We start from the raw sequence: 24,136 nt of genomic DNA on the forward strand, positions 1-24,136 counted from the left end.
GCCAGGAGTTGCAGTGCAGGAAGGTAGTAGACCTTCAGAGTGTGTTGAAAATACTCTCAGCTCCCTCCTCACCCACCTCTCTGATGATAAACTTAATCACTGAAGGCCAGCACAGACAGGAGGACACTCATCAGCACCAAGCAAATGCCATGTCCTCATAGTACCAAAAATAATAATAAAAAAACACCTTGTTCCTGACTCATCACCCCTTCCCCCTCTCCCCTGAGCTCCCACAGCTCCGACGCCTTACTGCAGCCCTCCGGCCCTCCAGTTTTCCATCGCCCCCTGTGAATATCCAAGCTGTTGAGGCTGACTGGGCTGAGCGTTTTCTTGCCAGGGCACAGTTGGAGCAGATCCGGCCTCCGGGCCACATATCCCGCTCCTCTCCAGCCCCTGCAAACAAGGTCTGCCCAGTGCAACTGTCATCTAAATGCTAAGCCCTTTGGATCACGCCGGTAGATTCCTTTTGTACATACTTAATCTCCTTTTTGGAACTGCTTGTCCTTTTGGAACGTGATAGCTTTACATGCTTTATAGCTTGCTGAGCGTGAGCTTCTGTTTGAGCTGGTTCTTGGTTTCATTGAATTTGCACCAAGTCACCAAGACAAAAAGAGTCTTTGCTCATCAACATGGTGAACAGTTGTAGAAATCTGAACAGATGATGCACATGTTTTCTGTTTGGTCCCACTATTTGTGGTTTATGGGCTTTTCTTTACTCAGAGGCACACTTTTTGAGGCTACTTAAGTGTGGAAATGGTTATGGCTCAGATGATGGTATAGGACCTGTCTGCTGAGTTAATCGCCCATCTGCACCCTTGAGGGCTGAGAAATGTGGCCGTCAGGCTTTATGGGAACATAAGCTAAACAGGCAGGGCCGCTCTGCTTTAAGTGGAGGCACGTTAAGAGACAGACTCCAGACGAGCCTCTTAAACGGTTTCATATCAAATCCACAGACATACAAATCTCCACAATGATCTGCCAAGTTTCTGCAGAATCCACTGGAGCAGGAATAGCAGAATTTCACACCCCCGCCCCGAGCTCCCCACTCGCCCCCGCTCAGCCATCACTGGACGGCGCTTGGCAGCAGAGGGTGATGGGAAACATCTGCGAATGTCAGTGTGTGTGGATGGTTGAACACGCTTGCCAGATAAAGAATTGTATTTTTTCATTATTTATGGTGGCATCTTTTAACGTGGCAGCAGACAAGTCAATTATGATATCATAGACCTCACAGTGGAAGGTATGAAATATGAATGTGGATGCAACATGCAAACTGTTTTAGCAGTAACAGGCTCCAGGGCTGATGTTTTAGAAGTGAGACAGCAGCTGTGTGGCAGATAAACAAGCTGGAGCAAGTAGGAAAAGAAGAGATGATAATGCACTTCCTTTGCAACTCTATTACTTCCTCTGGCTGGCAAAGAGGAAGTGCAGGCAGCTCCCTGTTGGCTTTCTGCTCTTATTTTCATTCAGTTTTCTATGCAATAGCAGTGTTGTGTTTGCACGCTGACTAGTATGCTGTCAGGAGGAAAAAGAAGTTGGGAGAAGATGATTCAGCAGGTCTTGTAGATGCCCCCCTTTGCAGCTGCCAAAAATGTGACGGTTCAGAGTCACTGAAGTCTCTTTTATTTGGCTGTGCTGAGCATTATAAATAATGAAATGGAGCCAGTAATTGGTGGTTCTTGGTAATTAGGACCAAGCTGTCAGCTACCGAAGTCGCAGTCTGATTGCGCCGCAACGAGGGCAGTAATTACTATTATCTATGGGGGTTGTTGACACAACAATAATCCCATTCTTAACTAGGATAACAGGGCTTATGTTTACTGTCCCAATTTTAGAGATTCAGCAAAAGTAAAGTCAAAAATATAATCACTGAGAATTCTTGTTAATGCCCATCAAGCAGCCAATGTTGAAATGTTGTTGTAACCAGGACAAGGATCCCATGTCATTTTCTGCATGGGTGTCTATTTGAAGAGCCAGTCTATATTTTCATTAGTCAAACAGTTTGACTTCCTCCCTGCAATCCATGTGTTGCAGGACCATAAACAGCATTATCAACCATCTCAGCAGGTTTTCTAATACCCCAGTAATCCTGTCATTTCATCCATAGATACTACCAGGGTGATTCTGGACCTGCAGCGTATCTGCTCGCCTGTCTCTGCTCCTCTGTGTGAGAGATTGGATTCCCCCAGCTCCCCTCCTGCTCCATCTCACCGCACACACACACACCCTTACGAACACACCAGCACATGCACACATGTTCTTACCCTAGTGTTCGCTCATCTACCGTCAAATCCCTGCAGTGTAAACTTGCTGGTCGGACCCGGGGATGTATAGGGGAGAGGACAATGGGGCCATATATCTGTTCATGTGCAGGTGATGATTCCTGGTAGCAGATAATAACTTACACTTTCTGAAGTGAATTCCTGCTCATCTGGCGCTAGACTTACAAGCGCAGCATTTGTCCCCTAGAGATGAGGGGAGTGAATAGCCTCAAAAGCAGAGTACCCAGGTGACATTTTCTCTTCCTCCCATCATGCAAAGTAATGAACCTGCCAGAGCCTCGCATGACTTTATGCAAGAAAGTGTAGAGTGTGATTACTGGATGAGTGGAAAGGGGGCAGATTGGGGACGTGAGGGTGAGTCAAGGGGAGGCGGGTTGCTTCTCCACCTTACAGACGCACACAAAAACGCAAATTGCATTGACTGTGAATTAAACATGTGGCAGCTCTCTGCTTGAGGCGTGATGGACATTTAAACATATTGCAAGGAGGGGAAAATGGCTTTTTCAGTTTGTTATTTATGGTGAAGATATTGTATTCATTTGATTATAATAAAACATCCATTACAGCCTGAGTGAGCGGTATTGGTAGGTGAGGCCAGCAGAGTGCAGCTCAATGCAATAAGAACTGTGCGTGTGCTCTAAATGAGCCACGGAAAAGAGCGTGTTCCTGTAGATATTAGTTTCCTTTGTAGGGGTGCTCCGATCTGGTGATATGCTTTGTGAGGAGTAATAAAGAAATATATCTGTTTTTATTGTGCCTTGGCGACAGAGTTATGTTTAGAGCTAGTATAAAGAGCTGGAACACGGCGTAAAATGATATTATGGCCCATTAGGTGGGGGCCCGAGCTAAGCGGCGCTAGCGGTAACCGAGGACTGGGGGTAATGGGGCCGCGGCGTATTGTCTGTGATCTGCTCTTTCACTTCTCGCTGATTGAATCGTCTACATCAGCGGCACTCCATCTCCTGGGGAACCGGAGTAGACGAGGTGATTTTGGCTGAAGACATCACTCTGTCAAACCTGGAAGATAAGAGAATAGGAGGGAGGAATTGGAAGCGGGGGGCGTCCTGAAATGTAAAGGGAAGTAGACGTTGAGAAGTTATAGCAAGGACTTATCCCAAGGTGTGCAGTGGTTTCATTTTGAAATAGAAGTCATCTTGTTCTTTATGGCTGCACATGGGATCTCTTGGAGGAAACAACAATAATAAATATGGTTTACGTCAGCTGGATATCTGAGCGTGTACAGAGGGAAATAACCCTTTTCTCCAGCTCTCTTCTCATGTGGTTTAGGAGTGCTTTTTCTGCGGTGCAGCTTTAACCAATGCTCTTAAGGTTCAAAGTCTCCTGACCCTCTATCCCTGTCTCTCTGGTTCAGATCTCTGCAGAGCTGACCCTTTACTTTTTGGGCTCTCCCCAGTAGGGAAGAGGGTTAGGATCACGTTGAGGTGCTGTTCCCTCTTGCAGAACCTCTAACACGCCCTTCCCTGAAGACCAACTGCTCAACACATTGTAAGGAAGAGCTCAGGTTAAGAAGCAATACATTTGCATACCTGGCAACTCAGGAGTCTCCTACTTGAGGATCATGTGCACTCAAGTCTGACTGTAAACCCAGCTTCACCTCATCTGCCTGTCAACCCACACCCTTCTGTGTGCGTGTCGAATAGACGAGACGTTGTATGGAGCGGTTATAGTTTATCTGCTCTCCTGCACAGCCAGCATGGGGGCTCGGGGAGTAATCTGAACCAAGCAGGCAAAGAATTCCAGGCATCCTGAATGGAACCAGATGTGTTTTTTAGTTCACTTCTGTCTCATGCGGGTCGTCTGATTTTTTTTTTTTTACTTGCACATATGGAACTTAGAGCTGGCTTCTGGGTGATAGACAGACAAACATACACGCACAATCACAAGAAGTCTGGCTTTCATAACTGTGCGAGATGATATGATAAGAAACAGGACTGACCAGAAATGGCCACTGCTGGCTTGTTTATGTTAGCATTCTGGCCAGACTGCACCTCCTCCCTTTACAAAGATTGACACTTAGATTGTGTGGCTTATACATGTTTGTACATGAGATAAGCCACACAGAGATCTACTTCAGCTCTTTTTAAATGGTTTTCCTTCACTTTAATGCATACATTCACCCAGTTTTGCATGTGTTTAAGAAATAGTAAAGAGGGATATGGAAAAAACCTAAAGTAGTTAAATAACTAACTAGAAGAGCACTTAGAGAGCACAGACCTCCACCAAGCATATTGTGATTGTCATGCAACACGTTAGTCCTACTTTTTTTTTTTTTCCTACGTTAGTCCTACTTTAATGTTATACTCCCTTTCAGCAGACTGATATAATTTTGTGTTAGTTGCAGGTTTGTACGATGATTTGTTACCTTGCAGTGTTGAAAATTATGATGACCTATTTCATATTCTGGATCATAGTATCCATAATATTGCCAGGATCTAGATCGTACCCTTACATCTGTCAGACCGAGTCTTGTATTGTTTTGCAAAGCAATCTGAGCATTTATCATGGAGTTATATACACATATGGTAAAAACGGTCCTATCTCAAACTGATAAAGTATCCTTTAAAAAAAATCATGGATCGAGACGGTGATCCTGATTACCTCCAAAATTTAAGCACTTTTTCCTTACCCCATCTTGAACTTATCCCGAATATATCATCAAGATCCATTCGCTAGTTTTTTGAGTTATGTTGTTAACAAACAGACAAACTCTCCCAAGAACATAACCTCCTTGGCGGAGGTAATAAAGAGCTTGTATAGTTTAATCTCAACGGAACTAAATTGCTTTCTTTAACAGACATGAAAAGTCAGGAAAAGGAATTGATATTTGACAGGAAACACTGGCATGTCAGTATCTTTAGAACTAGATTGCTATTGAACCAACCTCAGGAAATGATTGAAACAAGAAGTTTCTGTCAGAAGACTGTGAAATATAACACAATAAAAGCTGTCGTAGAATTAACAGGGTAAAATATTTGTTGCCCCTCCAGTGGGCCTACTTGCAGCCAATAGGATTCCTGGAACCACAACACCTTCATCTATTATTGATGTTATTAATTATACGTCTGCTTCCTTTCCCGCAATATGTCAATACGTCTGCCAAGAAAAGACTATTGTTTTGGACATAGAATAACAGAAACCGGGGATGTATTTACATGCCTGACTGCTCTGTTTGTTCTGTGTTAGGTTGTTTTTCGTCAAACGTTGCCAGTTTCATCTGTGAAAATAAAAGTGTTAAAAAATGGTTAACATCACCAGCAGGTTTCTGGCATTGCACCCACATTGCGTAAGTTTTGACCCCAGGGCCGTGGCTAAAGTACTTAGATGGTTCCGCCAACAACACACAAAGGCTTTTCAAATCTATTTGTCGTCCAAAGACTTGTTTCTCCTTCTTCTTGGCTCCACTATACCATCAAAGGAAGTGGTGTTCATTGGCCAGGGTTCTGCTGGCAGGAATGTGTGACTAAGTGTGTGCGTGTTTTTGCCTGAACATGTAGACTCCGTATCAGCCATCACCACAGGAAATGACCAGCCGTTTGCTTTGAAGTCCCAGCAGAGGTTTTCATTATTTCTTCTATCTCCGGAGACACAAGGCGACAGAACCGCTGCTGCCCCCCCTCACATTGCTGATGCTTTGCACTCACCCTGCGCTGCTCTCCTCTCAGACTCTTGCCACCAAACGACTGTTAGAATGCAGAACAAGCGACTATTAGCATAGAGTACGGGAGTGCTGGCTGCCACAGGGCACAAACCCCACTACTATACCCTCATTTCTACACAGCACACTTGCCTGAAAAGGCTGAGAGGGCACGTGTAATTGCATTTTCTTTTCCCCCCGTGCAGAAACTTAAATGCAAGATATGGGGAACTCTAAGAATCACCGACCCTGGCCCATCCTTCCACTTCTCTTTCTCAGTTATTCCCACTCGCCTTGCCGCTCATCTCCACCCTCTTTATGCCTCCACTTCCTCTCCTTATGCTCCTAGCATATCCAAATGTGTGGTGTGCGGAGATGAAATTAATTGGATCACAGTGTAGAAATGTGCAGCTCCTTACGGTGTACAGCTGTTAAAGGTAGGATTGGCTCAAGCTTGCCAAAACTTGCTGCAAGACTGCCAGTTTGTGCTTCGCTGCCTACACAGTTTTGCATGGAATCAAATCTTCCCTCACACAGTATACAATACTACTCTAACACACATACATACTGACAACTGTCTCGTCTCCAGAGGTTCATACAATATAAATGTACAACTTTCTGAGCACAGAGGCAGATGTGTTGTTTATCTGCCAGCAGGGCACATGCCAAAACAGCATGCCTGAGTTGGGTGTGGTTGAAATCTGGGTTAGGAAATCCCTTGTCGAGGTTAATACAAGCTGTAATGCTAATGAGGCTTTTGCTCCAAGCTGAAGTGCTAACCTACATGTTCTAATGGAGCATCACAATACACAATTACAGAATCCTAATGATTATGTGTCTGTCTCTTAGCATCCAAACTATCTGGGTCAGGAATAAGCTGGTGCAGGGTTGTATGGGTTTTAAAGGTAACAGTCCCTGTTGTGCAAGTTAGTTTCGAGGAGGGTTAGTGTGGAGGGGCTGTGGCACTTTTGAAAACTGTTTATCTCTGCCACATTTATAACAAAAGAAGAACAAAGCATTGATGCCAGGTGCTGGTAAAACAGGTGTGTTACTGTGAGACTGGGAACTGGAGAAATCTGCAGAGAATTTGTCAGCTGTGAAAAAGTTCTGAGGATCTTTTTGGAAAAATTAACAAAATTAAGTCTAATCTTGCTTTACCTGAGGAGTTTCATGTGATAGCTTTTGCTGCTTGGCTGATCAGTTAAAGTACTTTGATCCTTGGCTGTGGTCTCGAACAGGATGATTGTTGCGATATAAAAACATTCCTGAGATGTAAGCAGACAACTGATCAACAAGTAAAAAGAAAGCACAAAAGCATACGGTGCCAACAACAGTTTTAGTAATCAATATCAGGAACACATTTTGTTCAGGGCTCCAAAAGCATTTGGGTTCGATACCCAGCGCTGCTCCATCCAGCTCTTCCATTATCTGCGTGAAGCCTGTCGAGTGGTGTTACAAATGCTTAGACTGCTCAGAGGTTGCTATTTGTTTCCCCCTCGCTGTCTGATCAGTGCTGTGTATCTGCGGCTTTCTGACTTCTCTGTTTGGCCTTCTCCCTCTGTCCTGCTGGCTGGCTCTGTCTGATTTATGACAGTCTGGGGCTAATGGTACAGAACCAGGATTTGTGTCTGTGGTGTTGTGACTGGATCGGTGCCGGCTCATTGGCCCCCTCACTTCTCTTTCTCAGTCTCTCCCTCGCTCCCTCTGGATGAGGTGAGCGTCAAAGTGAGATGGCCGGCGAGCAAGTCGGCAGCTGATCAGCATCCCCAACACTTGGACTCATTCATCTTCACCCCTCCCTCTTGCTCCGACTCGTCTCTCTGCCAGAGGGACCAGGCTGCAAGCGAGAGGGGGAGCCAACTCACCTTCAGACAAGGCCGCTGGACCTTGCCTCACCTTTCATCCTTTTGCATCCCTCATACGTCCCTGGCCCTCTCCCTCTCACACACACACTCACACACACACACTAGCATATTCCCTTTCTCCCCTCACTCTCTGCCCCTCTGTGTCATCGCTGAGGACTGAGGCCAGGCTGTGAGGCAGGCAGGGGGCCTCGTATGTGGAACCGTGTTAATTAGCACAGGAATCTGGAGCTAATGCCACGTTATCTACTTCCTCTTCCCCCTCCCCTCCTCAGCCCCCTCTCAACTCTCTCCTTCTCCCTCTTTCCTCCTCTTTATGTCTCTGGAGGTTGCTTCCATCACGCTGCCTGCGTCGCCAGGTTTGTGAAGGATGTCGCTGCCAGCTGTCTTTTTCATGGACGGCTGCCAACCTCTCCCTGTATCTTCCGTCCGTTGTCATTTCCTCATTTATTCCCATCTCTCTCCCTCTCTTTGCCCACCACCCGCTGTTTATCTGTTAATGAACTCTGTGTCTTGAGCCTTTTTCTGTTTTCTAGCCTTGTCTCGAGGCGTTTTTTTTTCATCCAGGCTAGGACAGGGTATTATGGAGCTCTCGTTGGCTCTTTGTTTGTTGCAGAAGTAGCAAGGTCGGGCAGGGCAGAAAGCGCCCAGGTCGGGATGACAGTCTGTGTCCGCCACATCGTGCCAGCTCTGCAATCTGTGAGCAGTGTGTTAAGCACAAAACAGGCCCTCTATTTCCCCCTCGGCCTGGCAGAGTATGCCTTCATCAGTGGCCCGATAAAGGTCAGAAGAGCATGTGTGGACAAAGAGAGCTCTGTGTTCAATCTGAACAATGAGAATCACAATCGATTGGCAGATTCTCCTCCACCTTCTTCTCTTTCCGCAAGACCAGGCGACATATCTTGTGGGGGAAGCAGCCCCGGCATGGCGCCTTTACCCCTGATTGAGTTCGGTGCACTGTGGGTGAATTGTCGCACATTCCATTTGTGAGTTTCAGATAGAAAGAGAGAGTTGAAGACCGAAACAGAGAGGGCTACACAGAGCTGATCATTGCACATGTGTTGTTGCTATCTAATGGCACTACTGATGTAGCACACACACGCACACACAGCATGCTTGGTTTTGAGACTCAGAATTTGTTTATCTGTGTGGTTTCATGTCCATCTGTGTGCGTTAACTCAAATCCATTTATGTGCCTGTGTGTGTGTGTGTGTGTGTGTGTGTGTGTGTGTGTGTGTGTGTTTTTGGGAGCCGGCTAGCCCTGCCTCCCCCCGGTGAGTGTGAGTGCTGTTAAGCTGTCCTGCACTTCATTTGACCCTGGCCTCCTATGAGGTGTCAAAGCAAGCCAAGTGTAGAACAGATGTATGCCAAATAAAGACATGAAATTCCCCCTCATGTGAAACTGAAACAATGCCTCCGACATGCACACTCACACACACACACACACACACACAGTGTTTTTTCACTGAGTCATTCCTCTTTTTCGTTCACACTTTGAGACTTTGGCTCCAGAGAATTCTGGCTTTAATATTTAAACTCACTTGGCCTTTGATTGTATCAATTAATCTACACTGGCAGTGCTTTGCTTTATGAAGGACACACAGGGCAAGGCTAATTGTGCCTTCAAACCAGCTACATACTAGAATTATCGTGTCATTAGTCAGTGTGAATCAGAGAATGCCTTCCCTGCTTTTTTTCCAGACCTTGTTCTCTGCATCTTTTATATTTTGTATTGTTTACTTGCCTTTTTTCCTCTATTTGCCTCTATTTGTCCTTCTACCCCATGAATCCTCCCAGTGGTCCTCCTTCCATGGTTGTTAGGAGTTTTAAATGTCCTCTCATTGATGAACTACTTTGATACACTTGTTAGAGTGAGCGGATTCCACAATCTGGGGAATTAAGGCTCCTTTTGTACACTGTGGCATCTTGGTGCCATGCAGGGCTGTGATAGTGGCTTCTCTCAGATTAAAAAAAGAAGAAATCAAGGAAATGAGGACAGAGAGGGTGGGAGGGAGCTTCTCTCTGATCTTCTGCCTCTTTCAGAACCATCTGTCTGGTGCTGGCCCGACATTCTGTGCCGCTTAACGTTAGCACTTACAAATATATACATTTCTCACATCTCGCTTTGAAGAGAAGTCGTACCCCTCGCTGTGAAATGTTAGGGGGAAGCGAGAGCAGATTGAAGCCGGGCAGGGTTGTGGGAGTGATGCCTGCCATCGCCGTATTGACAGAAAAGGGGGGGAGAAGAGAAGAGAGGAGAGAAGAGAGAAAGAGGGTTGCACACGATTGGAAGGATAATGGAACAAGGACTGAGGACTGGTTGTGTGATCATGGTTTGTAATATATCCGAGACCCGCTAATGGAACATGTTTGTCTCCAGCAGCTTGATATCACAGCAAGCAACATTAACTCTGAATACTGCCTGCTACATGTGCACATCTATCATTTCTATTCCCGTACCGCTTCTGCATGCATTAGCAACAGGTTTTGCACAGCACAAGTGCACCATCGCTAACTTGTGTAATGAACACTGAGCTCAAAGCCTGTCATAGCCTCTGAAGAAGCAGAAGTATGTATTTTATGTTTATTTACTCCCCATTTGCTTGAACACTTGCACTGTAAAAGATGTTGTTCCTTGTTTGTCACAGACGCAGGTAAGAAGTTTAGAGGCGCCAGTAAAGTGATATTCACGGATGCTAATAGGCTACATACAGCGTAGCAGTCCTCCTGTCAGCTGTCAGTGCTAGGTAAGCTTCTGAGTCATACGGCAGGATGATTTGGTGTTAAGTCTGTCTGCTTCTCTCTCTTTTTTTTTGGAGATATCTTGGGGTGAACAGCTTTTATCCAAGACTTCCATTTCTCTTTAGAGGCTGGTGACTGACTCTCCCGCCCCTCCTCCGCGGTTACTCGCTGCTGTGAAATGGAATTGCTTTCTCGTTCGTTAAAGATTTTCTTGTCGCCGCCTCGTACTACTCCAGGAGCGAGATCACTCGAAATGGCTGAAAGTTCTCAAAAACCACCAGAGAATTATGGTGTGGTGATGCGGGGGCGGATCGGGGAGCCAACATAAATAAAGAAAATTGCTTTTTTTTCCCTATTTTTCAGAATTAAATCTGTTGGGAGACTTTTTTTTGACAACACACAAATTAATTCCGGCAAGTTGTCGCTTTACATTAAAGCATGAAGTGGCCTGCTGGTGTAAGGGAAAGCAATCCCTCCTCTCCCCAGTTGCCATGGAAGCAGGTGCGCTTGTAGCATTAGGTGCAAGCCTTGGTGGCTCTGCCAAAACCGCTGCCCACCTCATTCCAGTAGGCTTCTCTAGGGGTGAACCAGACATCTCTGCAGGAACGTTTAGCCTATTTTGGAATTACATTTGTTTTCATAAAATGCAATTCCCATGTGGGGCTTAGTCCAATCCTTTCATGTGATCTCTCCCTCACACTTAAGGAATCAAACACAAGAGGGATAATCTGCACGCGCTCCAAATAATCCCACTCTTCTTGAATTATGTTTCCATAAACAGTTGTTTTCAGAGAACAAGCCTTTTTAACTTCTCTCCCTCCTCCATCACTTCCATTTCTCCTCCACTAGCTCCTCGCTCTTTTGCTCAAACTCTCATCATCACTCCCATCTGCCCCGAAAACAACACAACTGTTCCACGCGTTTCGCACCCATGCCCCGGCACCTACAGTGTTGGCGTACCAGTGCAGAATGGCTGAGGGGGGGCGTGCAGCGCCAATCTTAATCACATTGGGTGAGCACACCTGTGAAAACAGATGTCCACCGGGGCTGGCATGCTGTTCCTCTTTAGGGAGGAGCGTCTGTGCATTGCTCTCCACCACTCCTCCTCCCTCCCTCTCTCCCTCCTCTTTCGCAGGTCCCCCTGCAGGCAGGGCTCGCCCCGGCTCTCAGACAGGAAGAGCCCACGTCTGTATGAAGCAGGAGGCAGGAAGCACCGGTCCCCAGGCTTTACCCCCTGCTCTGTTTGTTTTAATATACGGGCTCCTCATGGATGATAATGAGAAAGTGTGATCAAAGACACAGAGCCCCTCTTCTTCCCAGTTACACAAACATGTTGATGTTTTCCAAAGTAAAAAATCAATTCTGAGGGAATGTGAAGCTGCTGTGATCCTGAATCAATTTTTCAGCCTGTTGTTGTGACAGAGTTTGGAAAACAGCAGATGTTGACCTTTAATTCAACACGAACCTGTTTGATTAAAATTGGATCCTGGTCATAAGAATGGGATTGAACATACATTCCCCATATAGAAAGGCATTAGCACAGGCATGCTAATTCCTCCAAACGATTAAGTGCTTTATTATGGCCTTAGCTAACACAATGTTGTGTTTGTATAATTACATGCTGATCTGATAGAAAGCATTTTATATAGCCTGTGCCACATAGCTGTGCTTTGCCTCCAGGAGTTTGGAATAATGTATGCCATTAAATTGGTTTGCCAGATAACTACTGGTGTTAATGAGCTAACCAGACAGAATGATCTGTATGTGTGAATTTTAAAAAGGCAGCAAACGCTTCGCTAGACTGGGTAGAAACACTTTGTGTGATATCTAGCCAGCTGTGCTCTCACATTAGCCTCATCCACGTCACGGTGCCAAATCCCCCCGGCTGCCCAGATCCACAGAGGTACACAACCTACAGAGACAGAGGTGACAGAAACTAGGCAGAGGCCAAACCACACTCAAGTAAGCCAGTGCCTTAAAATATCACTTTACTCCACTTTATTACAAACATACTCTCACACTTAGATGTTGTGGTTTTGGGCCAGGTGTGTGGTTTTTATTTTGTATGTTCAGGTTGTGAGAGTTTTAACATTCCTGCTCCTGTGCATGAATATTGGATGTGAGGGGGATTTGGTTTGCAATGCTTTCACAGAAACAGTGTCTCTCTTACTCTGGGTAATCCACACAGCTGACAGATTTTATTGGGACTAATTTCCACCCAAGAAAATAAAAAAGGAAGCCACCATGGCCCCGCTCTGATTGCATTAGTGTCTCTGTGGTGGATGTTGATTTTGCCGTTTCCTGCACTGCTCAGTGATTCTAATCCGGTCTGGAGTGTCTGTAACAATCATCTCGCCAATTATCTACTATTAATTTACAAACTCACTTGTTCTTGTGGTTTAAACTCTTTTCAAGTAACTTTTCTTAAGTGTTGAAGATTAACTCTTAGACACAGACTTCTCAAGCATTGAGGGAGAGTGTAGAGTGAACAGGTTGTCATGCAAATTAGAATCCTAACAAGGTGGTCAAGGTCCTAACACTTCAGATGCTCTCACCAACTCTGCTGCCATTGTCTGGGTTACAGGACAGAATCTTGCTCTTCTGTCAGAGGTTGTTGGGGCACAGAAGCTACTACCTATAACTCTTATTATAACCTGACTCCCAAGACCAGCCCGAGACTGAAACTAGCATTGTTGCTACAGTGTCAACGGGAAAGGAAAAAATGTGCCGGGGTAGTTTCAGAAGACTGATTTGGTAAGATGTGTGATCGGGATCAATCATTTTAGAAAAGCTAAGTTATAGGTACAGACTGTAAGGACGTGGTCACACTGCCAAATTGTGCCGTGCTTCAGCAAAATTCACTTTTCTGCTTTGGCATGCTTCGGAGAGGTGGGCTTCGGCACAATTTACTTCATGCACGAGCACAAGCACGTGGACTGCGCGTGTGATGCATGATGTATGATCACCGCGAGGTCATCTCTTGACGATCATTTTAAAACAGTAGCGGAGTGTTAGACGGCAATCGCTGCTTAAGCATGGCACGGTTTGGATGGCCAGTGTGACCGCGTCCTGAAACATTCAGACAGTCTTCATGATGTTGTTCAGTGTTCTCTGAGGTTTTGAGAAAGAGGTCACATTGACCATCCATAACATGCCCTACTCAAGCACGAACGCCAGCGTATCGGGATTGGAAGTGGGGACTCCAATCTACACGTTAGGGTGGATTTGATGCATGCCTTTAGCTACAACATGGTTTCCAGTCAGTCAAGTCATCAGTAAACCTAAGTATGCGAAACTTGAAAGTTTGGAGGTTGGGTCTGCAGGAATTTTACTACTTGTTAGCAAACACACATTAAACTTGGGCTCCTCCTCTATGGCTCAGTGCCAGCAATAGCACACGTCTATAGCCTCCGACTATGACTATGTGAACATATTCACTCGCCCAGCAACCACCTGTAACAGTGTGTTTGAGAGAAACACCCCTGTACACTGTCTGTTGATTGAGGAATTGGCATTTTAGACATTTTTGTGTTAAACCAGCTGTAAACATTTTTACTTTTGCTGTAAAGACAGGGGTTAAAGATCTGTAGGCAGTCTTAAACACTCAAAGGACTGCAGCTTTTATCACCTCCACATCAGCTTTATTTCTCAGGACTGGAGGTTGCTGCTTGGTGTTTTGTAAGAAAGCTGTATAACAAAAGCTTCTTTGAAAAGGTTGCTGTGTCATCCTGCTCTTTCTTTTTACAGACTGGCATATGCAGCTATGTTTTGCATTGACACCCTTCTGAAATCACTGTCCAAGTTACACCCAGACTAGACGGTAGACAGTAGGTTTTGTAAAATGAAAGACACTGCTGTAAAAAGGCACCAGGTAGCTTTTGCTTACAAGATAGGGCAGAGGATTTGGGGATTATCTTAGAGTTGAAGCATCCCCGAGCAAGATATTGCTTCCTGAATCGCTCCTGAAGGCTGTGCCTTTTTTATGTGAGATTGTGTTTCAGATGAAGCTCAGACGAGAGCCTAATGAGCCTTCACGATCATTGTCAGAATGTGTGTGTGAAGGAGGTGATCAGTGTTGTGTAAAATGCTATGCAGGGAAACATGAATAAATGAGAGCTCTACAATCTGTGTATCATTCATTGAATTGATATTCATTGATAAATCAAAAAATAAAACATTAAAAACATTTTTTTTTCCTTTTTGAAATAAAAAACAAATGAAAATCTGTTTGTTTTTTAATATCTTTTTTCTTAATATAGATCAAATAAAGGAAAGTTGAACTATGGCCAGGGGCTGATTTTGATTTTGTTGTTTAATTGCTCTGATCATTGTGACATGGAAATCATAGCTTCTCTGCCTTGAGAGCGTAGACGAAGCCAGCTTGATGGTAGTTGCACGTATGATGATGGATGGCTACGTTTTATTCAAAGGAGCTAAAGGAGTGACTCTTAAGTATGACGACATGACAACAGAAAAAAATTGGCAGGATCTTTCAGGCATGTTCATTTTCTTTTTTTAAACTACGCCATATGTTTCTTGTTAAGTTGTAATACATATGGCCAGTTTTAGAAGGAAATGAACATAAGGCCTTGGGAAGTAGGGGTGCCGAGGGTGCTGCAGTCTGGTCCTCCTCCGGTCCGTTTAAAACGTGTGCACAGTGGCGCTCCATCCGGTGTTTGCTGTGCATTATTTGGTAATGTACTAACACTGCCCAAACTGGAATATTCCATGTGTGCACTCTCTATAAGTGTTATCAAAGATGTTTTTAATATTCATACCATCATCATGCTGAGAGGCTTAACTTGATTGAACAGTTCATGAAGATTTGATAGTGTTTTACATTTGACAAATGTTATTAATGTGCTTCAAAGTGGTTGCAAAATGTTAAGAAGGAGCTTCATGTGAGCCATGATCATGCATCAAAGGTGCGTTCCTATACTTTCTCAATAGAACTACCTCCCTATTGGACGGACTAGACACTTGAAACCAAAGCCTTACACTGCTACAAAATCAAGAACATCAATCACTTTATTAACTGGAGGAAGAAAACTCAACATAATGCACAGAACTGTTGTGGCAGGTCACTGGGATATGAATGCTGACGAAACAATAGACCCACAGGTGCCAGGGGGTGCTGCAACATCCTCAGCATCCCTACTTGGGCCTTGGGTGTGTTCATTTCCTCCCTAAACAGGCCATATGTATTACAAATTAATGGAAAACATATGGCATATCCTAGAAGAAAATGAACATGCCTGAAAGATCCTGACGATTTTTTCAGTTGCCATGTTGTCATCCTCAAGGGTTACTCTTTGGGTCTTTTGATAAAATGCAGCTGTTCATCAGTGCGCGTACAACTACCATCAACCCTGCTCCCTCCACGCTCTCATTAAGAGAAGCTACAACTTTTGGGTCACGATGATCGGAGAAATTTAAATAAAAAAAATTAACTTCCCTTTATCTGATCTATTTTAACAAACTGAATTTTAAAAATTGAACAGATTTCGACATATTTGTTTTAATTTCAAAACTGAAAAGACGAAAAGTGAACCGTTTTTCAATGTTTTATTTTTTGCTCACAATTCAATATCAACTGTACAAATGATAAACAGATTCTTTACACTGTCCAAGCACCAATAATCCTGACATCCAGATATTTACAACAGTCCTCGACTCAAATATGTGATTTTACCTACCACTCCTCGTTGTGTTTTGCCAGTGGCTGAACACCATCTGACTCATCATCTTTGGTTACGTGTCAGCAGGACTAAAAGGGGATAACACCTACCACCATTGCCTCATGCATGGCCTGTTAAACCAGAGCTAGATGCAAAAATGTTTTTTAATGATTTTGGGGAATCGACCCTGTAACCATTTTCCATTTAGAGATAGAGGAGACCCGGTCAGCTCAAAACAATGATGGATCCTCCGCCCTCCATCCTGGTTCCAACCTCCGCACACTGCTCCATCCTCTGTTCCGTCAGGAATTGATCCAGGCTCTTATCTCCACTCTGATCCCTGTGTTATTTGGGCAGCCCAGGGATTGCTTAATGATCTGTTGACCTGACATACCGATCTGTACAGTCAACCACAATGGACCGTCTACTGAAAGGAGCCTGTAGGGCATGCACTCCTCTCTTGTATGCGCCCACTCAGCTCATAGCCTCCCACCTCTCATGTGGCTGCTCTCCTTGCTCTTTGGTTCCCTGGTTAACTCCACTGAGATTAGGTCTTAATGTGCTTGAAGCATTTGCCTGTAAAGTGGTCTGTGCATTTTTTCTTATCTAACAGGGCTCTTTCTCTGATGACTTCTCAGCTAAATCGTCACGCTGTCTTTCATTTCACATAGTGTCTGTATGAATACGATCTGCTGGTGGTGATAGGGTCAGTCGTTTCTGGCCTGGCTTGTTTGAAGAGTTGAATTTTGTGCTGTCTTGAACAAACGTTCTTTCTGATTGAATACAAAAACAAGGTCCTCGAATAGGTAGATCTTTGAAATGAGCTTTGATGCACTTCTTCATTTCCGTGTACTTTAAATTAGAAATTGTTTAACTAGGAGAGTAGAGGATGGCTTGCTGTATACGCAGGTTTATATGCTGTTAAAAAAAGCGAGGAAACCACTGAAACGCAAGCAACACTTCTGATTGGATCCTCTGTTGTGTCTTGTTTGCACTATGGCACCTTGGAGTGCGTCTGCGGTTGTTGACAAGATGAGCTTGTCATAGGTGCGACCTACAAAGATTTGCAAGAAACCAGTACATGACTTTATATTCTGTGCTTGTCTCATTGTTGATAGTTTCATTTGTGCTTTGTGTTTTGTTTTGTTTTTGTTTTTGTTAACTCTTGCAGCCCAATTTGGCAAAAGTATTGGTCACTGTTTCTGCCTGGGATATCTTTCCGACAGTTTTATTTTCATGTTTGGTCAGGATTTAGGGAGCAACAAGAAAAGCTGAACTTATTTTTGCAAACCTCTTGTACAACATTTGAATTTAGTGTAGGTTTCAGTAGCCTGGGCAGGATAATCAATCAGCTCTTTTGTTTTTACTTCGCCCTTCATCTCATCCCAGCGTCTTGTAAAGCAGTTCTTCTAAACATGAAGACAGAATTTTGATGTGTTTTGAAAGTGCAGATTTATTTGTAGAATCATGTTTCTGACAACAAGAGTATTCTCTCTTTTCTTATGGTAAACTCACCATATCCTGATAAGTTCTTGTTTTCTTCTCTTCTGTCTAGATTTGCCATGGCTCAGTAGTGCAGTGAGTCATCTCTGCATCGAAAGTTTGGTGGTTCGATCCCAGCTCCTGCTGTCTGCATGCTGAAGCGTTCTCAAACAAGACCCTCAGCCCCGAATTACTCCTGAGTGGCGCATCCAGCTGCGTATGAATGAGGTTGGTTCCCAATAACAGGTTCTTTACATGACATCCTCTGTCATCACTGTGTGAATGAATGAATTTGATGTGAAGTGTTGCGGGCTTTAAATCCTTAACAGGTAAGAGCAGGACCAGTCTGTTTGCTATGTATGCTCATGCTACCCATTAAGATGTGATACAGAACAAAGAGAAAAGGTGTCTAAACCTTGAGAGTCTAACCGCCTGGGTCCAGCACTCCTTGTTTTCTCGCTTGCATAAAATTTTAATACACGTGCGTGAGCTCCTAAAATCAGACTGTGTTCCTGCTCTCTCAGGTTGAGTCACCTGTAGAATTAAAGTGCTCTGAAGTGAGGTCGCTTATTCTCCAAGGAAAACAATTATCCATCAAGGTGGAATGCCAAGGTTTGGAAGTTTGGAAAAAGAGAGTCATGCATACAAAAATAGAAGAAATGGATTTTACTGGGGTTTTTTGTCCAGTTTGACTGAGTTATTGGAGGCAGGACTCTTTTGAACTCTTTGGTGTCTTTTAGCTTTTCATGTTTATTGCAACCTTTAGCCCAAGGGGGGCCAACCTGTGGCTCGCGAGCCACATGTGGCTCTTTGCCTTTCGGTGTACGGCTCTTCGATCCACTCATAAAACTGATGTATTGTTGCAAACGTTGGGACAAGTGTTGATTATTACTTGGGTGATGAGATTATTACTTAAGTTTCAGTTTCTTTTCTCTACATGTACTCCACTCAATCATTCATGTGCTTGTAGATAGATAGATAGATAGATAGATAGATAGATAGATAGATAGATAGATAGATAGATAGATAGATAGATAGATAGATAGATGGAACTTTGACTCTTCTGCAGTAAAAACAGAAATTTGTCTTTGACGCTCCAAGTACAAATTTTAAACACCATTACAAACACAATAAATCTTGCTTTGAAAATTGGAAATGTATTGATCTTCATTTAATATAAATTTGTTTACATAAGACCACGTTTCTTTTGTGGCTCTTTGTAGTACCACGGTAATTTTTGTGGCTCTTGGTCTCTGACTCGTTGGCCACCCTTGCTTTAGCCATTAACTGAAAATTCACACCTCAGCGTAAGGCTGTGTTAATTATGTCGGGAATTAACTCCAGTTCATTCTTCTATAATTCATGAATTGTACCAGCTTGTTAAACAGATGTTGAAAAATGTAAAAATATTCAATTATTTTAATCTACCGGACAATTAAGCATATCAACAAAACCTTTTAAAATTGGTGGCAGGGCGAGTTGGGGGTGGGGGTTTGACCCTTTGATCATTCGGCACTCAAAATACTTGCTTTATAAAAAAATCCTGAGCGTCTATGGCTTTTTCGTTCAAAACAAGCCCCTCATTTAGGACAGTGTGAACTGTTCAATTTGAATGGGGTTATCACTGTTTCAAACATTCACTCTTTCTGTTCATTTGTAAGTACAGGGTCAGACTGTACAGAAAGAGATCTTACATCCACACTGTGTTAAACCATTCAAACACCTACTTCTCCTCAGAGATTATAGGGCGCACTGTGGATTGATTTTGATTCTAAGCTCCACAGCCCCGACATGTGTCATGAAAATGTTTATACCCTCAGCACGTCTGTTCCTTCATTTGGTCCTTCTGAGAAAGTAATTGAATAAGCCTGGTATAAATCAGTATATTTTCCACTCCAGCAGTCATGTTGCTCTGACATGAGAAAAACATGCATCATGCCCTGCAGTGTGCTCGCACTCGATGCAGATCCTGAGCTGTGACATCTGTGGGCATGACCGGGCACACAGATCCCATGATGTGATTGCACTGACACTCTGTATGTGGCGTTATGAAATTAATGTGGCTGCGATCGATATCGGACAACTCTCAAGTAGCTCAATTTTACACTTGCTGCAGGGAACAGATGGTACCGGTTGATAATGTTGCTGGAGGTGGATCCATGGCAGTGAAGATACAGAGGGGGCAGAGCGGATCCTCCGAAGCACAAGAGAAAGGAGAAAAGAGGTTAAGGCTCTGTGTTAATACTTATTCACACAACCTGCATGGGTGAATAATTCCCTAATCAGATTTATGTAATGAATAGTTAATAGCACATCAGCTCCGACTGCCTACACATGCAACACATGACCCCCTCCAAGCCCTAGATTCATTTAAACACAAACAGCAGCTGCAAGGTTGCCTTGTGGAACGATCTCTTGTGCTGTTATCATTTACATCAATGCTTTATGTAGCTGCAGGGCACAAATTTGTGTTCACACTGCGTTTGAAGGAAAAACATTCCAGTGGCACTCAAATATTAAAATACACCCACAGGCAGACTAATGGCTCAGCAAACCAAATGTGTTACAATATATTTTGCCTTCTCAGATGGGGAAGGTACCTGTTGAAAAACTTCCGGGGTGCAGAAACCTGTCTGGGTAATAATTGATAGCAGAGGTATTGCAAAGATAGGACCAGGTATCTTTGTGAAAATGGGATTCTGTCTACAACTCGTAAATCTCTCAGTCACGTCAGGTGGAATCTCCTCAAACTACATGTCCCGAGGGAATCTGTGAATGAGACAGGCGCCCCTGTGTTGAAAAGCCTGTTATTGGAGCTCGTTCCTGCTCTGGGATTCCTTTTGGGCCCCTGTGATTACAGTGCATCAGCCAGGCCGTGTATGTGTGTGTGTGTGTGTGTAGTTCTTGAATGTGTGTCACATTATGTGCTCCAGCAAGTTTGGCGTGTGCATGCTGTTTCTTGTATGACTCGCTTAGAGCTGAAAAGCAAGACTGAAAAAAAGGATCTAAATTCTTAAACAAGTCTGGGCACATCTGGTTGTGATTGGCAGCAGAAAAAAGGGTCCCTGTGTTCTGGGAACTGGCAGCGAAAATCTGACCCAACCCAGTTTAACCCAGCCCAGCCCAGTACAGAACATGACCAGCCAACAAGGAGGAAAAAAACACACCAACAGGCAGACTGCTGCCACTGACCCTTGGCCAACTTTCTAATCCTGCAGCAAAGCCTCTGGCTGTGTTTTGTTTTCTTATAAACACTCCTCAGTTTTCCTCTATTCTATCTGTTTCAATATAAAAAGTCAGGGCTGCCATGAACCAGGTAGACCCACAGCTCCATTACCTTTGGAGGCAACTCTTGTGTCTGGCATAATGGTGCCCTGGGGGGTGAGTGTGCACCTGAATGTCTGTTTGCTCATCTTGCCACCTTAGCTGAAGTAGAAGGAAAGGAAATTGCCACAGGCGAGCGATATATTGAAAGGCATTTCATGGCAGGGTGCTAAAACAGGTTATACTTCCATCTGTTTTATTTTCAAGTTAAAGGTTGAATGGGCTGGTCGTTGTTTGTGCGCGAGGAGTGGCACTCTGTAGATCGAGCACAACAGAAAGGACCACTCCTCCCCCTTTTCAACCAAGCGCAACCGAGAGAACGGTGGCAATTAAAAAGTGATGCCGGCGTTTACAGCAGGTGCCTCCAGCCATTGTTTGCCCTGCCTACTCTCATCGCGCTCATTATTTGGGCCGTCGTCTTTACCTGTGGCATGTCAATGTGCTCGCTGGTTTAGGAGATAGCCCGGCTGGCTTCTCCCTGAAGGCTGGAGCTGAAAACGAGCTCTGTCACCTTAGTGTGCTGGGCTTTAATTCAAACGGAGCGTGTGCATTTAGCCCTCTGAACCTTCAGCCCTCTGCCTGGACACCGAGACAGTTAAACGCAAGCTCCAGCTACAAAGAGAATATCGTGGCTGCTGTTATTGTGCTGCAGGGACTATTTGCCATCCTTATTAAGCAGGCTGACTGGTGACTGGGCATAGAGCCTAGCTGTGTAGCTATTCTCTTTGTACGTGACACGACTCCGTTTTTTTTTTTTTTTTTTTTTTTTTGGGGTGTGCATGTGTGTATGTGTTTGTGTGTGAAAGCAGGCAGGACGCCTCAGGCAGAGCCCTGACGCCAGAGCACTACTGGTGTTTCCACACATGCCACAGATGCAGTGACCCTCACCAGCATAATGACTGCAGGGTTAATTCCCTGGGAGTGGCCTTGATGCACAGAAGGAAGAGATGAGTAGAAGTCTGGTAAAGGCCGGCTGCAGCTGTACAGTATGCAGCAGCTCTTATTCTTCCATGTAACGCAGACTGATCTGTTTCTACTCCATCCTTTTTGATGGGATTTTGTAAGCTGCCAATAATCCACTGGCAAGGAGCATCTCACTCCCTCCCGTTCACTGTCTCTCTATGTTTCTCGGATTTCTAAAGCTAAAAATAATTTCACCACAAATGGGTAAAAAAGCAGAAAGAGGTTTGAGGAGGGGGGGCTTGTTTTTTTTCTCCCTAAATCATGGCTGAACTGTTGGAGGGAGGGTTTTGCTGGCACTGAGCCGGAAGTAGAATTACACAGTAGCAATCTCGTACTCCATCTAAGACGAGGCAGAAATGGCCATTTTCTGCTGCATTAAGTAATTTGCAGAGCAGTATTTAAAGCAGGATTGTACATGGTAAGCACATGAGAAATCATCCATTTGCATGACATTTTCTTTCTGAAGGAGAAAGATGTTAAGTGCAGCTACCAACTTTTCTCAAGACACTGTTGGGGAAATTGTCCTCGCAAATAATGCTTTTCAAATGAAACGCATTTATGGCGTTCAGAGGAACGTCCCTGAATTATACCTCCAAGGCTTGTTTGCCCTGCTTGTCTCTTAGTGTGTTTACTTTTCATGGCTGTAAATCATTAGTGCTGCATGGCTTTGCAAAACCATGTCCATTAGTATTCAAAGTGCACCGTAACGAGATGGAAAAAGTAGAAATGGAAGGCAGTGTGAAAACTCTCTGTTGGGTTTGGACCTTTTGATTTCCAGCAACTCCCTCCAAATCCCAATTCCTATCAGCAGAGGCTGCAGCCTGTGTTGTGCGTGTGTGTGTGTGTGTGTGTGTGTGTGTGTGTGTGTGTGTGTGTGTGTGTGTGTGTGTGTGTGTGTGTGTGTGTGTGTTTGTGTTGTAAATTGATGAGAGAGCTGCCAGTTCGACTGTTATCTGGGGGCTGATAGGGAGGGGGTGCATGTGCACATGCGAGCATGAGAGCGACGGCTGCACACCCCCGTTGTTACATAATGATGCGATATTGAGTGTGTGACCCGGTACCACTTTATCTCGCCCTGCACAGATTGCATTCTATAATCTAATGAGACAGATATTCTTTAATGGAAATCCTGGACAGGGTCACGATTGTCACGATAAAACTTAAGGTCACATTATACAAAGCCGGCCTGCATACAGGCGTAATAATCAAGGCTGTTATGGCTATGGAGAACATACTGTAATCATACGTCTCATCTTATTATTTCTCTCTCTGTGAAACAAGCTAAAATTATTGGTGCTGACAGCTGTGGTGCGATGACAAAAACTCTGTGGCTAAGTAATTACCAATAAAGCAGTGTGTTGTAAAAGAGAGGGTGACAGAGGCACAACATGCAGAAAGTGCTGCATGAGGCTGCTTTAATATTAGACTCATTTATTTAAATGTGTCATTCAGATGAGGTCAGCCCACATTTCAAGCTGTCTGGCTATTACCTCTTGAAATATGAGCTTTGAGTAATTCAGAGACAAACAAGAGGCAGCGTACACGTGTGCAGACACAGCATGATGAACATTTTCAGCAGCCGTGAGTTTGCTGCAGCCGCCTGAAGATTAAAAGCCTTATTGGCATAAGCAACTCTTGGACATTTTGTCTGGGTCTTTGCTAGCTTTGGCACCACTTGAAACTTTCCATTCCTCTACCAAATGAAGATGAAAGATTAAACCTAATGTTCATTCTCATGCCTTTGTAATTCTCGCATGAAACTTCTTAAAACATCAAAAGCCTGTGTGGGAAACTTTTCAGTTTAGCTTTTATTCTCGGTGCATTGTTTCTGAAAAAAGTCCCGCCGTTGTCTTTGTGCTTGATGTTTGAAGCCATTTGACGACGGCAGAATGAAAGTGTCACTTTCCAGACATACCATAGTTGGAGAGGGGAGGCAAACAGCAGCATAAGTAAAGTAAATGTCAGCACAAACTGCTGCATCAGTTCAGAATAAATTCCTTGGATGGATCAACAGGGAGACAGAGATGCTGCAACAACAATACAATCAAGAGAAAAAGTCTTCCTGCCAGACGGTGAATCATCTTAATTGACGATCAACAGTATAAACAGTGGGCCTCAATTATACCTGGATGAAAATAGATAGAGACA

At 44.2% G+C, this 24,136-nt stretch overlaps 1 protein-coding gene across 2 annotated transcripts in view; it reads left to right on the forward strand.

Moving 5' to 3' along the window:
* plxnb2b (plexin b2b) overlaps nucleotides 1-24,136 on the forward strand; it is a 151,392-nt gene that overhangs the window by 39,302 nt on the left and 87,954 nt on the right. For both annotated transcript variants that reach the window (XM_074676725.1, XM_074676726.1), the window contains one exon: nucleotides 17,775-17,929. The gene's annotated coding sequence lies outside the window, so the exon portion shown is untranslated. The remainder of the gene's footprint in view (nucleotides 1-17,774; nucleotides 17,930-24,136) is intronic.

The sequence above is a fragment of the Halichoeres trimaculatus genome, unplaced genomic scaffold, assembly GCF_033239565.1.
Source record: "Halichoeres trimaculatus isolate MK-OKI-2021-1 unplaced genomic scaffold, fHalTri1.1 fHalTri1_scaffold_10, whole genome shotgun sequence".
Lineage (NCBI taxonomy): Eukaryota > Metazoa > Chordata > Actinopteri > Labriformes > Labridae > Halichoeres > Halichoeres trimaculatus.